At 49.4% G+C, this 14792-nt stretch overlaps 1 protein-coding gene across 5 annotated transcripts in view; it reads right to left on the bottom strand.

Annotated features, from left to right (window-relative positions):
- Window positions 1-14792, bottom strand: part of NPAS2 (neuronal PAS domain protein 2) — a 154527-nt gene that overhangs the window by 130840 nt on the left and 8895 nt on the right. For 4 of the 5 annotated variants that reach the window (XM_040623583.1, XM_040623586.1, XM_040623588.1 and 1 more), the window contains exon 2: window positions 14591-14760. The exons of the other annotated variant lie outside the window; for it this stretch is intronic. The gene's annotated coding sequence lies outside the window, so the exon portion shown is untranslated. The remainder of the gene's footprint in view (window positions 1-14590; window positions 14761-14792) is intronic. 5 annotated transcript variants of the gene reach the window in all.

Below are 14792 nucleotides of genomic sequence, written 5' to 3'. Positions count from 1 at the left end.
CAAATGTTTCTTTTTCTATTTTCTCCTACTTTTAAAAAAAATCACTGTTAAATCTATCTGGAATTAAAGTTGGCGGTCTAGGGTAAAGGGAAGATGTAAAATTGTAGATTCTGTTTCTCAAAATGACTAACTACCTTTCCCAACATTACAGTGTTATTTCTCCCTCCATCACCAACTCTTGGGGCCTCTTTTAGCTTACATCAAATTCTTACAGACAGTGGGGCTTCTGATGGGGACACACCGATATCATGTTCCCTCTTCTCCTTCCCTCCTACCTCTCTCCAGTTTTTCAAAACCCCTCTGTCACAAACTTCGGCCTTGAGAAAACTCCTGGTACCTGAAAACTTCCACAATGTGGCTTTAGAGCGAAGTTAAGAACTCAACAATTATAGGGGTGCCTGGGTGGCTCAGATGGTTAAGTGTCTGCCTTTGGCCCAAGTCGTGATCTCAGGGTCCTGGGATTGAACCCTGTGTTGGGTTCCCTGCTCCGCGAGGAGTTTGCTTCTCCCTCTGCCTTCCCCCTACCCCCAGCTCATGCTCTTTCTTGCAAATAAATAAATAAATAAAACTTAAAAAAAAAGAATTCAACAATTTTAATTTCCTCCTACTGATGATTAGGAAACATAGTATAGCTTTTAAGAGATAGGATAGTCACATTTATAATAACTTTATAATAATGTTGTGATTTGAATATAGTTGAGGCACAAATTTTAAAGCTGAAGGGACCTTAGGGAACATCTATAGTTCAGTCCCTGTGAGGAAACAAACTGAAACCAAGAGTCATGAAACCAGGTGTCCAAATTCCTGCAGCTAATGGGCAACGGGGCTGGAATTCACAGCTGGTCTCTGCTGGCAACTGTGCTGCCCCTCTTTGACTGGCTGCCACCATCCTGTCCTTTCCAGGGCTTACTGGTGGTCATAATGAAGCAGGGAAGTGACAGTTTATTTAAAGACACTATTTAGGGGGCACCTGGATGGCACAGTGGTTAAGCGCCTGCCTTCGGCTCAGGGTGTGATCCTGGCGTTATGGGATCGAGCCCCACATCAGGCTCTTCCGCTATGAGCCTGCTTCTTCCTCTCCCACTCCCCCTGCTTGTGTTCCCTCTCTCGCTGGCTGTCTCTGTCGAATAAATAAATAAAATCTTAAAAAAAAAAATAAAGACACTATTTAGGGTCTCTGAACGACTTCCAGTCCTGCACCCAGCTACCATCTGAATCAGAGAAAGGAGAGCTGACTGCAGGCCGAGGTGCCACATTGGCTAAGATAAACGCTTCTAGAAGAATCATTTGGAACAAGTGCATCTTGCTCATGCAACAGTACCGGGGAAGGAAACTGACTACCTTCCTCTCCCCAGCGAGTCTCTGAACTCAGGTTACACCTAGCTTCAAACACACGGGAATCGCATGCCCCTGAGACGGACACGTGGACAATGTTGTCGGGTGACATGCCGCAGTGGGCCCCATGTACTCAGGTGTCCCGCCGTACACAGCTTCTCCCCACGGCCGGGGACGGGGGCTCATGGTGAAGCAGCCTGAGGCAGAGAACAGGTGTCAGGGCAATTCAGGACAGACAATAACAACAAGTTTTTCCCTCAAATAGAATTATTTTTACCCGTCTGAAGTTAAATAGAAAGTCTTGTTGGACATATGGGAAAGTTTCTTGACAACGTAAATGTCAAATCTAAAATAATTCCCAGCTCTAGATCTCTGTATTCTCTGCCTAGAGAGAAATGTCCTCTTTAGGGATCTCCGGCTCCATGTTTTCTGATTATGCAGGTAACCTCTGAAACAGCCACACATTTAAGCAAAAGATCACTTTTCCATCCGTGATGGCATGTGTATGTTCCTGCCATTCAAGAGGATGCTTCCGAGAAAGAGTGTATGCTCTAGACGTAGAGGTGACCCTTTCATGGTGGCCTGGCTTCACTCTATGCCACATTGTGCAGGGCATTTGAGCTCTGCAAATGTTCTTTTGCTGTCCATCTCTTCCTTCTTTAGATCCCCTGTGAGCTCCCTTCAAGCCCAGAGTGGCAAAACTCAAGTTCTTTTTTTTTTTTTTTATTCGACAGAGATAGAGACAGCCAGCAAGAGAGGGAACACAAGCAGGGGGAGTGGGAGAGGAAGAAACAGGCTCATAGCGGAGGAGCCTGATGTGGGGCTCGATCCCGTAACGCCGGGATCACGCCCTGAGCCAAAGGCAGACGCTTAACCGCTGTGCCACCCAGGCGCCCCAAAACTCAAGTTCTGATCCAGATCTTGACCTGTCCCTGTACCTGTAAGAACTTTTCAGGCATTACCCTCCCACGTATGATGCAGGCATTTCTTCGAGAACATTAGAAGATCCTCAAAGACTGTACCCTAAAAAACCAGGGCTTATGAAAAAAAAAGGGGGGGGATGGAACAGACCATCAAGAACCCATGGGATTTTGTAATCAGGATTCTCGCAAAGTCCATAACAATCCTCCTAAAAACATGAACCCAGCTGAATCTTCCTGGGCCCACCTAGTCAGGCAAGGCATCCCAGCCCTCAGTCCTGCGCAACCTTCTTCCCTGGAATTGTGCTGCCTCCTTGCCGAGGAAAGTCCTCGAAGACATTCACTTCTAAAAGAGACTAGATCCATCAAACTTAAAAATATGTGCCAGGGACGCCCCCCCCCCTTTCTTCATCAATCCTTTGTTTTCTCCTCTCCAGCACAGGAGGGCATATCTTCATAGCGTTTTCATCCGCAGTTCTCACCCCCCAGACACAGCAGGAACCAAAGTGGTCCTTGAAGTCACTACATCAGCCACTTCTTGCACCAAAAGGAGGCACTTCCACGCTATTCTTGGCTTCTTTCTGAAGATCTTCATATCCTGCTGAGGCCTTCTGATTCCTTGTGAGATCAATGCAGAATGTGAACATGTTAGGGAAAGTCTCACTCTCTTCCAGCCAATGCAACCCGCGCACCCTGGAGACATCACGCCTTGCTGAGGATTTGCTCATCAGCGCCTTGGATTTTCACATGGTTTTTCCTGCCTATTGATTGATTGGTAAAATACATACACCATGAACCTGACCATTTTAACCATTTTTCAGTGCACAGTTCAGTGGTGTTTAATATTTCAGTGCAATAAAAAAAGTCTGTGAAAACCGATTTAATCAAAAGAAAGACAAAAAAACGAGACCAGAAGATGATCATAAAATACTTTTACTACCATCCTCCTCCTTGTTTTTCCTCTTGTCTTTTCTTGAGTGAGCGCTATGGGTAACAGATCAGCTCAGCGGCCATATTGGCAACAGGCGGGCCAAATTCCAGGGAAGAGCCTAACAGTCATCACTATGTCTTATACTCCAAAAGCCGGAAGCGCTCTGAGATAAAAACGTATAGTAAATGTTCCTTCTTCTGCCCAAGCTTATGTTTGAGGAGGAAATAAGGGAGAAACTAAATGCCTCAACAGCATGCAAGTGGAACCTTCTAGGGTCAATGCAGGCCTAAGGTGGATATCTGATGGCCCAGGTCCAAATTGGGGCCGTATGACCTTGAGCAAGGGACTGAAACTTTCTGGGCCTCAGTTTGCAAGCTATGCAGTGAGGATAATGTGAAAAGTAGATGGGTTAATATAGTCACTGCATTTCCAACAGCGTAAGGCACAGAAAAGTCCTCACTAAATGTTAGCTATTTTTATTGAAAAGCCAAGACCCAACAATCCAAATATTTCAGGTGGAGGGCCTACGAATAAGGCATTTTTATTTTGTGTGGCTGAACTTCAAAAGGAGTTATTCTTAGAATTCATAAAAATACCTTCAATAACTTAAGGACACGAATAATTGTTCTTTCAGCAACGAAAATAAATACTCTTTTTTAGCTTAAAAAAAGGCTCATTGTTATTCTTGGTAGTCAATGGCACAAGGGTTGTTATTAGGACGGAAAAAAAAAATCTTGACAGCTTTGACTTAACTCCTACACTCAGAGGATGTCATTTAATTTAAAAGTGCAAACACAAAGGCAAGAGAAGAAATGCCTGTTTAAAACCATCCCCTCTTCAAAACTTGCAGATGTCTTTCAAAACCCTACATAATATTTTTAGAGTTTATTTATAAACTTAGATACTTTAGACACATTTTGTGTAAAACTTAATGTTTTAAACTCCAAAAACTTTTTTCTTGAATTCTAGAAAAGTAAACGATGCCAGTGTCTCCTTTGACTACCAATGATGTCAAACACACAATAAACACACAAGCAATAAACTGGGGGGCAAGCGGGACCCTCTTCAGAAGAACCCCCCAGGGGCTGCCAGGACCACAGCGACGGGCACCAGGGCTGGCACAAACACTGCCAAGCCATTTGGTGCGGCCTCCATTGGCCTCAGACCGGACACAGTGCCCAGGGCAGGGAGGCCATGACGTCGAACTTCCAGTGGGTGTCAAGAAAATGACTGAAGAAGGACATTACCATAGAAATTTCAGAGCAACTGGGAACACTCCATTCCTGGCCAGAAGACCCTCCGCCATGTCAAGGCTGAGAGCAGGGGTGAAATGGGGCAGACGAGAATCTTCCACTGTAGGGAGTCCTCAGATGATGAAGACAGCGAATTGCTAACCAAAAATGGGACTAAAAACCAGGATGGAGCTTTCCTGCCCAATAAAACAGTGTGCCCCTCAGACCAGCAGCTCACTAGCGCCGAGCCCAAGTCGAGGGAAGGCGGTCGGGAGCTCTCTGCGCGCAAACGCTGCCGTGTCTCTGAGCCCCGCGACCAAGCGCGCAGCCGAGAACGGACGGTCGCGGGGTGGGCCCTGCCGGCGACCGCCGGGCCACTCTCAGTGCCTGCTGCCCGACTGGGAGCTACGCAGCCTGAGCAGCTCCCAGGCTGACGGGGGCTTATTCTCGGCCAGCGCTATGCGGGTCCTGAGATCCCAAGTAATATACAAACGATGGCCAGACAGCGTGTCGAAACAGAACTCTGACCCACACCCTGCAGCAACCTGGCCAGGAAACCAAGAGCTATCTACAGTCACCAGCCGGGGAAGGCAGCCTGCTAGCTCTCCGTCATGCCTGCAGGAAGGCAGGCCTCCCCCACCAACAATAATCCAAAATGCCAACCAACAGCCTCTGCACCCATCAGCCCCAAATGGCCAGCACTGGAGTAAAAATGCATAACTTGCCTAATTCCCAGCCCTCCCCCTCCCCCGCCCCCGGCCACCTGAGGAACTGCTAAAGAAAGCCAAACACACACCCTTCACCCATCACAGATGCCCCCGCTCTTGAGCCCACCTCCAGCTTCCCCAGGGTGACGGCCTCCCATCAGGGCACACCGGGAGCCTTCCCTGCCCCCGCTGTACGGCTTTCCCCCTCCCCTGCCTGGCTTCGAGTCTCTGCCAAAGAGCTGGTGGCCGACGCCCTCGCTAGAGCCAGCTCTGCGTAAACAGCCTTCGCTGGCTCTCGTCTGGCTGGCCTTCGTGGATTTCCGCAGCCCTGGGCTGCTCATGCCTTCCTCAACCTCGTCTATCCCCTTCCTGAACTACAGCAGCCGGAGGAAAACTGATTTTGATGAAAGGGTCAACCCCTGCTCTGGGAAAAGGCAGACCTACGCAAGACCAACATGGACAATTACAAAACACTCTTACTTTCAATTCGTATACATGACTTGCCTGGACAGCGTCAATAGTGACTGCGCAGTGATCTAGAACGGAAACAACCCAAAGCGCCCCTGTACTCGTCAATCTGACAGCTTAATGGGAAGGCCATGTATTATGAGGGGTTTGTTCCAAAATGCACCCTTGGACCAAGCATGTCAGCCTTCTGCCCTGCATCTTCGACACCGGGCGAGTCAATGGGGAATTACGTGGGAATCAGTTCAGCATCGCGGCTCCTCCGCATTGCTGGGAGAAAAGAAGGGTGAACTTGTCAGTAGAGTTTATGCATCCTTATTTCTTCTAATTCTCTGGAAATTGGTGCTCTGAGTATGAAATACATGGTTAAGGAGAAGCGAGATGCTGGCAGATCTGAGCCCCCGAGCCTCTAAACATTCTGGGCCAAAGTCCCCTGGGCCCCTCCGAGCACGAGCTCCCATGCCCCTCCCCTGGCATCTGGCCTTCAGCGGCATCCCAGCACACAGTGGGGCTGGAATTCCTTCGCTCTGGTATGCGATGTCACACAGCATCTTCCCATCTTTCAACCCATCTGAACGCTTCACTGATAGATAAGGTGAAGGAAGTCCTGAGCAGGCTTCCTGATACCTAAGTCCTTTTCAAGCCTCCTCACTTTCCTTTATAAAGGGATTCTTCAGCCAGCCCCACAAATATCATCTACTTCCTTAAAGGAAATGGAAACCTTTTTTTTTTTTTTTTAATCACAAAGAAGTGAAAGTTCATACTGGAGTCTGGAAAGCATTTGAATTTAAATTATTTTTCTTCTTTTGCTCTACTGAAGTGTTAAAGAAACAACAGATAATACGGGTTGGGGCCATTTCAACAATTCACATATAGCCTTCGGCCTATAGAAAATTCAGCATATAGGATAAAATATTCCCAACATGCGGAAAACATTGTTCACTGTTACCTGAGATCCGGTAGTCCCTTCCCGTAATGAAGGTACTGATTGCCTGTTTATCTAGATGCGTATTCCCTACCCAACCCCCCAGCCCTGAGAACCAAATCCCTGTTTGGCTGTAACCCGATTTTAATGTGTGTGTGCAATAGCAGGGAGTCTTTACAGCCAACGATTAAAGCTCGAGCGAAACACAGACTTTGGACTTTGATCAGAAAGTGGATTAAATTCCCAGATGAGGCTGATCAGAAGCAGAAACGCCAGGAGACGCCAGCATTCTCCACTTCTTTCGTGAACAGCTTGGGACAGAGTCCTTTCATTAGGACTGTACTCTTCTGCAAAAGAATCCAGCTATAATTTGTAAAAAAAAAAAAAAAAAAAAAAAAAAGGTCTGTTTATTCGTGTACGGGGTGTGTCTTTGCCAAATGAGGGGACCCTGGATGAGGTCACCTGGAGCTTCCTGGTCCTGCCGATGACCCCTGTGGGCTGTGCCGACCTCGCTCCCTCGCTCCTTCAACATGTCCCAGAGACGGGACATGGGCTTCTCTGGGCACAGTGATGTGCCCAGTTTTGCGGCCTGTTTGTCAAACCAGGCAGGGGCTGAGACGCCGCCGGCTCGCACGGATATCTACTTCATGTACGTGGACGCTGCAGAAACACGAGGCGGCTCTGTATGGACACTCACGCCCTGACCAACAGCCAGTGAGGCTGCGCCATCGGCCCCCACACCTAGACCCCAGGCAAGGTGACGAGAACCTATGGAGACGCTCTACGTGGGCGCAGGCTACACCCCAGAGATGAGGGATGCAAAACAGGATTTTCTCTGCTTATGCACAGGACAGAAGTAGCTGCCTTTCTCTCTCTGTCCAGAAAGAAGGAAGAGACACCTTTGCTCCTTGGAGATGAGATGGAAAGGACCCTGGGTTCTTAGCTTGACCTTCTTGCATGTAAAATTGCTCCAGGGGTCAGAGAGTCCCATGTGCCTGGGCTTTTATGACCTAGATTGGTCTCCAAGGTCTGGGCTTTGTCCCTTTGGACGATAAATACCTAGTGAGATAGCACTCCAGTCTCCCTGCCACCTGGGGCTTAATTATGTGTGCGCGCACGCGTGTGTGTGTGTGTGTGTGTGTTTCTGCAGGATCAGTCTGGGGTGTGTGTGTGTGTGTGTGTGTGTGTGTGTGTTTCTGCAGGATCAGTCTGGCTGTGGAATGTTCCAACCCTCAGTCAGTGGACAGAGCAGCCGGTCACTGGTCCTGGCCATTCCCCTACACAGCCCTACAGCAAGATCCCAGCCACCCAGGGATATGTTTGCTTTCTTTCTCTTTTAACACTTTCTCCACAGTTTTCTTAGGTATAGTTGGCATGAACATAAATATTCACTGAAGAAAACTTAACAGTGATAACTAGTAGGCACCGTGTGCTTACAATCTTAGGGGCTTTGCATGGACTATGTCGGTGAGTCTCAGATCCACGGCAGGAAGCAGGCACTACCAGGCCCCCGTCTGACGGGGGAGGAAGTGGAGGTACCAGGTTTAGCAACTTTCCTACGCTGCACAGCTGGGAAGGAATACAGCAGGAGCCTAACCCAAGCCCCCAGTCTGTAAGCATTGTGTTCTGATGTTTGACAGACAGAGCAGTCCTTTCACTTACCCAGTTTTGAATTAAAATGGAATCAGACTGTCATTTGTCACTTGTCCCCTTACACTTCTTAGGCACTAATAATTTTCAGAATATGTTCACCCTCAATTATCTCATTTGATCATCACACAAATGCCTTTCGGAAGGTGGGCCTCGTGTTCTCAGTTTCCAAGAGGATGCAGAGAAATGAAGCAGTTCTCCGTGGCTAAAAGGGGCTCGACCCGGCATCTCCTGTGCTCGGTGCCACTGGTCTCCCCATCTCAACCCAGTGACCATGCAAATTCATCTTCAAGGAAAAGAAGGGAAATCAGTGCGCACGATCGTGAAAGGCAAATTTTACATGTTTATTGCTACACCTTATGGGAATCCTAAAAGTAAGGTAAGCCCAGGGTGGCGATCTGGGGACTTGAAATACGCAGTATTTGTCTTTTAATTCACACCTACAGTCCTGCTCCTGTTTGTAAAATGATCAACACCTACATCGAAAGTCAGGTACGAGGAGGCACGGGGGAGGGGGCACGACGACCTCATGCCAGGAGGCTGAAGACCTGTTTCTGGGCCCAGCTCTGCCACCTCCAAGCCCCAGCCTCAGTTTCCTCTTCTGTAAAATGACAGCTCTGGTGGCCTGACCTCTGAGTCTCTTCCAGATCCACAGGCTCGACTCTCCGCTAGGGGACACATCCTGGGGAGACTCAGCTGTAAGAATCAAAGCCGAGGATAACAGTGTCTGTCTTCAACCAGATTGGAAGCTAACCCCAAATATTTCCCAGAAGTTTCTGGATAGTTAACCGAAAGAGGAAACTGCAAAAGCAAAATGTAAATTGTTTATCTTAAGAAGGGCAATCTGTAGTTAGGTATAATAAAGAGAATAGGACTTTGGGGTAAATATGGCATTTTATAGCCTAACTTTTAGACAGAATAGAAAATAGATCCACTATGGGCCCAAGTTATCAGAATCAATGATCTACTTTGGTTGGAAAAAATCTTGGGATATGAGGTTTGCCCTAGAACACTAATAAGTTCTGGAGGGATGGGGACTGGCTGAATGACTCTGGTGTCTGCGAGCATCATAATTTACTAGGATTAGCAATACGAGTGTTGCCACCAGTGCTCAAAAGTACCGTTGTTTAAATTCTGGATCCTGGGGCGCCTGGGTGGCACAGTGGTCAGGCGCCTGCCTTCGGCTCAGGGCATGATCCCGGCGTTATGGGATCGAGCCCCACATCAGGCTCCTCCGCTATGAGCCTGCTTCTTCCTCTCCCACTCCCCCTGCTTGTGTTCCCTCTCTCGCTGGCTGTCTCTATCTCTGTCGAATAAATAAATAAAATCTTTAAAAAAAAAAAAATTCTGGATCCTGACACATCTGCCCCAGAACTAAGAGGAGCCCCACATTTCACAATTTACAGACCTCACCTCATATTCTTTCCAAACTTCTTCCATATGTCCAACCACACCCTTCCCCATCTGAGAAAGTTGGGGAGCGCCATTCCTCCCAAGCCCTGTGTACCTCTTTCCCAGGCACTACTCCTGTGGCCTGGGGACGCGCCTTCACGCTAGGAGCAAAATGCAACACCGAAGAGCCAGGGAAACGTTGAAACCGAGATGCTAATTCTGCGTGTGTGGAACGGATGAGGAAGGGAGTTCACCCGGGCTAGCCTACCTGCGTAATCAGAATTCAAGTGGCCCTTGAATCATAGTTAACTCCTGCCCGTATTAATTCACAGTCGGCCATGAAAACAAGCGAGCCCAACCCCACGATCCCCAGTCATCATTGCCCAAGGCACAAATGTAAGCCATAGCTGGAAAACCGTCCTAAATCAGTTCCTTTAGTTTAGAACTCTCTGGAACAATATAGAGCCCGGAATAATTAAGACGGATGTTATTCAAGGATTCTGGAGGAAAAAACAAGATTTATTGGGTCAGTGTAACACCCTCATTCTGAGAAGGTGCTGGAACCCTCCTGCCTCTTTGGCGTGGGTGTGATTCAAACCTGAGCCAAGCTCTAGAACAAATTTGATTTCGTGTGTGTGCCTGCGTGTGCCAGTCACGGGACAGACCACATTACCTTACTGATGTTCATTTGGGGTTCCGCTTCCGTTTCCATCAGTGGTGGGAGCAGGGAGACAGACAAAGACACAAGCGATCTAACAGGGCTCCTCCAGGCTTCCCCCCCAGGACGAGCCCAGCGCCTCGGCCCACAGCAGCCCAACCCCGTTATTTGAAACTCTCCAATACCTTGCCTGCATGTGTTTTTCTTAATGGAACCTGAGTGCCGAGGTCCACACTTGCATGTGGAGGGGAAGAAGGTGGGAAAACACACTTCAGGTGAACCCTGGCTGACTTCTGGGACGCCTCTCCACAAACCAGTCAGCGGCTGGTTTTCTAGGCCCCAAGACTGGTGACACTCAGGTGAGAAACAGTGTCTCACAAATGGGCTGCTGACTTCTCTGTTGCTCTCAGCTGAAGAAAGACATACCTGCCTCCAGAGAAAATGAGAGACATACGGAGTGTCCTGATTTAACAGTCCTTATTACAGCTAAAGAAATAATTTTGAAAAGCAGGTTAGCTACTAAAAGATGACAAGGAACACCATAATGATTTTGCCCTAAAAATGGTTTTCCTGCCAGCTTTCGTCTCTTATGGCCTTTAACACGCAGCCTCCGCTTCCTGAGGGTTGGATTGGAACACGGACACCAAATCGGGGCTGCTTTCGACCCCAGCATGACCCCGGCCAGCACACAGTAACCTCCTGCCCGAGGTGGCCGCTAAGTACAGAAGCCACTTTCAAGATGCTTAGTTTGGTACACATCCTATCTCCTGAGAAGCGGCGTTTCAGAAAAAGTAAACAAAAATGGGCTGTTCTATTTTCGGTCCTTCTTTAAAGGGATACATTCAAGTTCTTGCTCTGAATGTCCCCGCACACGTCACTTAACGTCCCTGAGCCTTGGTATCTTGTACGTGAAGTGGGAATCGAACAGCGCTCCCTCCAGAGACTGCTGTCGAATCCAAGGAGCTAATGTGCTTGACGGTGACAGGTGAGCGCAGCCCCTCCTGGACCCCTAGACCTAATGATATTTCATGTTGCCTAATTTATTAGGGAAAAATGACAATGAGATGCCCCTGGAGTGGCAGTGACAAAGCTAGGGGATAAAGAGGTGCAGGGGTAAGTCCTGCTGTGGGCCCTGCCCCCCGTGCTTGAGAAGCCCTGTTAGAAGTTGTTCAAACACACAGGCGTTTCCTTCTGCATCACAGACATGAGGGAGTGCTGTGCTTTTATTCTGTTTATCTGGAAGGAAGTCGGAGGTCAGTGCCTGCAAGGGTGAGTGGGTTCTAGAAGTGAAAGTGGACAATCTGTGTCCAGCCTTGTGCTTGTTTCTCCCTGTTCCCAGCCGCCCCAGGACGCCGGCTTCCTTATCTTACTGTGCTCATGTCAGAGAGCAGCTGCGCGGCACACGGAGCGAGATAAGACAACAGTGGTGGGGGGGGGGAGCTGGCCGTTTGGACTGCAGTGTTCCCTCCCAGGATTTCTGGGCTCTGAGAGTGCTGGCTGAGGCCAGGGGAGCCTCATTCTTGCAACGTGGCTGGATTCCAGCCTCAGAGGCAACGTGCTCTGGTCTCAGCAGAGAAAAGGGAAGTCCTGAACCTTCTGGAATAGGTCAGCAAGCCTGCCTGGCTGCAGGAGCTGCAAGTTCTGGGAGGAGGGAAAGGCCCCTTGGCGTTCAGAGCCTCTCATTTTCATCTGGAAAGCATGAGCCACACTGTTCTGGATGATCACTGAGGTCCTGTCTTCCCCTGTTCTGGCTACTGTAACAAATTACCATGGGCTGAGCGGCTTCCACAACAGACATTTATTTCCCACAGCTCTGGGGGCTGCAAGTCGGAGAACAGGGTGCTTGCAGTCGGTTCTGTGAGGGTCTTCTTCCTGGTTGCAGATGGGGGCCTTTTCTCGTGTCCTCCCACGGCAGAGACAGCACGAGCTGGCTCTCCGGCCTCCTCTTCTAAGGACACTACTCCCATCCATGGGCACTCCACCCTCGTGAGCTAATCACCTCCCAAAGGCCCAACCTCTTAATACCATCACATTGGGATTAGGGTTTCAACATATGAATTTCAGGGGGACATACCGTCCATTGTAAATCCTTTCCTTCTATTGCAAAAGCCACTTATTAACCAGAATCAAGGTGTGTGTAGGTGTCCAATCCGAAGAGTAAAGTCCTGTTTCCATTGAAAGTCAGGTGTTTCTTGTTCCTTAAGGGGATTGTGACATAGGAGGAAAGTAACAGGATCCTTCCAGTCTGGTCAGAGCTGAGCCCTAATTCTGCAGGCCAACCCTCTTTAGAAAAAACAAGAGGTCATAAGAAAGAGCACATGTCACCCTTATCGTGGTGAGAGGCCCCATACATCTCACAAAATCTCAGACTCCATGGGACTATGCAAAGTCTATTTGATTTAGGTTGAATTTTTAGACACAAAAGGTTATCAGGCTACTTTGTTCTCGTAAATGGCAAAAGCTTTTGAAAGCAAAGTGTGCAACCCCAAGCATGTGCCAAGACATTGTGAGTGTCTGGCTTCTATAGTTTATTTCACTTTTTCCCATGACGTTAGCTTTCAAGAGAACACTGGGAGATATTGTGTCTTTAATTGCTAGCATGTACCTTGTCAGAAAAAAGCAAGCACTTCATTCAAAAAGAAATCACCTCGAGGCTGGCATTTATTGGTGGAAATGGTGGTGTGTGGGGAGTCTGAAGGATGAGCTACTCCCAGCAGCGAGTGATAAAAATAGCACCACTACCTTTCACTGTAATGGACATTGACTCTTGATTGTTTAGTATTAATACCTCCCTTTTATAGATGAAGGGACTCAGTTTCGGGGGTCTGCGACTCGCCAAGGTCACTTGGCCCTGGTGGCCATGTCGAGGTGCCAAGGCTTCCTGCTGGAGGCCAGCAGCTGTCTTCGTCAAACCATTTAAGATGCTGCCAGCCCCTACGGGGACGGCCACTCACACGCTGTGATTTCAAGTCAGGTCATGGGTCAGCGCCGCCGCACCCGAGGAAAAGGCTGAGTGTTTTTATAGGGAGCTCATATAAACAATATATACAAGAGCTGCCAAACGCAGGCTGCTAGAAAACACAAACATAGCCTCAAGTAAGTCCACCCAAGGATACCACCCCCAGTAGCACAAACTGAGAAATGAGACTCTGCTGCTTGATCGAGGACACACTTCGACACACGGCAAGACAGCAACAGGAGACTCTGTACCTACGGGTAAACGGCTGGTCGCACGGAACAGCGAACTCACGCAAAGGCGGCGCACCCTCACAGACACCGGGAACACACAAGGATCTGTTCTTCTTTTAAAATTTTAAGCATGATCTCAGAGTTCTGGGATCGAGCCCTGCAATAGGCTGCCTGCTCAGTGGGGAGTCTGCTTCTCCCTTTCCCTCTGCTGCTCTCCCTGCTTGTGCACTAGCTTGCTCTCTCTCTGTCAAATAAATAATAAAATCTTTTAAAAAATTAAAATAAATAAAAAGTTAAGCACGATGGCTCCTTCGTTAGGCACTGCCACTCTTTCCCGGGCCTTTGCCACGAAGGGGCCAGTGCAGGTCTCCGCAGAGGGTTAGCTGCAGCAGTCCCGCGTGTGCTTGGAGAATGCCACTAGCCCAGGCACCGGGAGATAAGAGGGAGGAAACCCACCGGACAGTTGGAAGGGTCACAGACTCTTCCCGCCGCATCACTCCACATACCCCAGACAGCATGAGTCCACATGCGTGAGGCACAAACCGGAGCAGCCCCGTGGCCGCCCATCGTGGCTGCTTTGGTGGCACACGCGGGAATGAACGGCGCCCCTGGGGTTGTGTGGCCACGGCAGCGGGGCCCTGGCTGAGGAGCAAACAGGTGCCAAGGCAGGAACGGCCAGGAAAACTCCCAGGTGAGTGTCTGGAGCAGGTTTCTAGAGAACTCGGGGGCCACAATCAAGGAGGCGCTGTTCCCAGGTGGGGAGGCTGGCGCAAGTTGCCCTGAGGCCCGTGGAGGAAGCGGGCGCCGTCATGTTTCCTTAGACAATGTTGAGCGGGTCACATCTGTCATGCGACAGCCCAGAACCGGCTTCCTGGCACATGCCCTTCCATGTCATGCCGGCACACCTAGGCGCCTGCCCCCCCATGAGGTGCCAGGGGTACCGGGGGCTCACAGCCCTGGCCTGAGCCCAGGCTTGGCCGTGAGAATGACATGCACACGTATGGACAAGGCAGGAATTCTGGTGGCCGTGTCCAAGCAAGACCAGACCGACAGAGAGTGGCAGCCAGGGCCCTGCCAGGGCAAACCCCGTGGCTCCCTGGAGAGCAGGTGAGGGACGCGGGGGGCGGGGGAAGAATGGGATGTGTAATGCAGGGGAGGGGGCTGTTTTCATCAAGGCCACGCATACCTCTAAGTCGAGGGGTTCTGTGCTTCCCCAGACACAATCGCCAGAAGTGGTGGCTTTCCTGATCAGGTGAAAGTAAAGACGGAAGTCCAAGGGTGGAGGGTTTCTTAGGAGCCGTGTCTCTCTCCCCACCAGCGGTGAACACGCAGCGCCAGCTCCTTTGGTTCGTAAACCTGGTGGGTGGGAGTGAGCCATCAATTCCAGA

The sequence above is a fragment of the Ursus maritimus genome, unplaced genomic scaffold, assembly GCF_017311325.1.
Source record: "Ursus maritimus isolate PB19 unplaced genomic scaffold, ASM1731132v1 scaffold_6, whole genome shotgun sequence".
NCBI lineage: Eukaryota > Metazoa > Chordata > Mammalia > Carnivora > Ursidae > Ursus > Ursus maritimus.
This window is presented reverse-complemented; position numbering and strand designations above follow the sequence as displayed.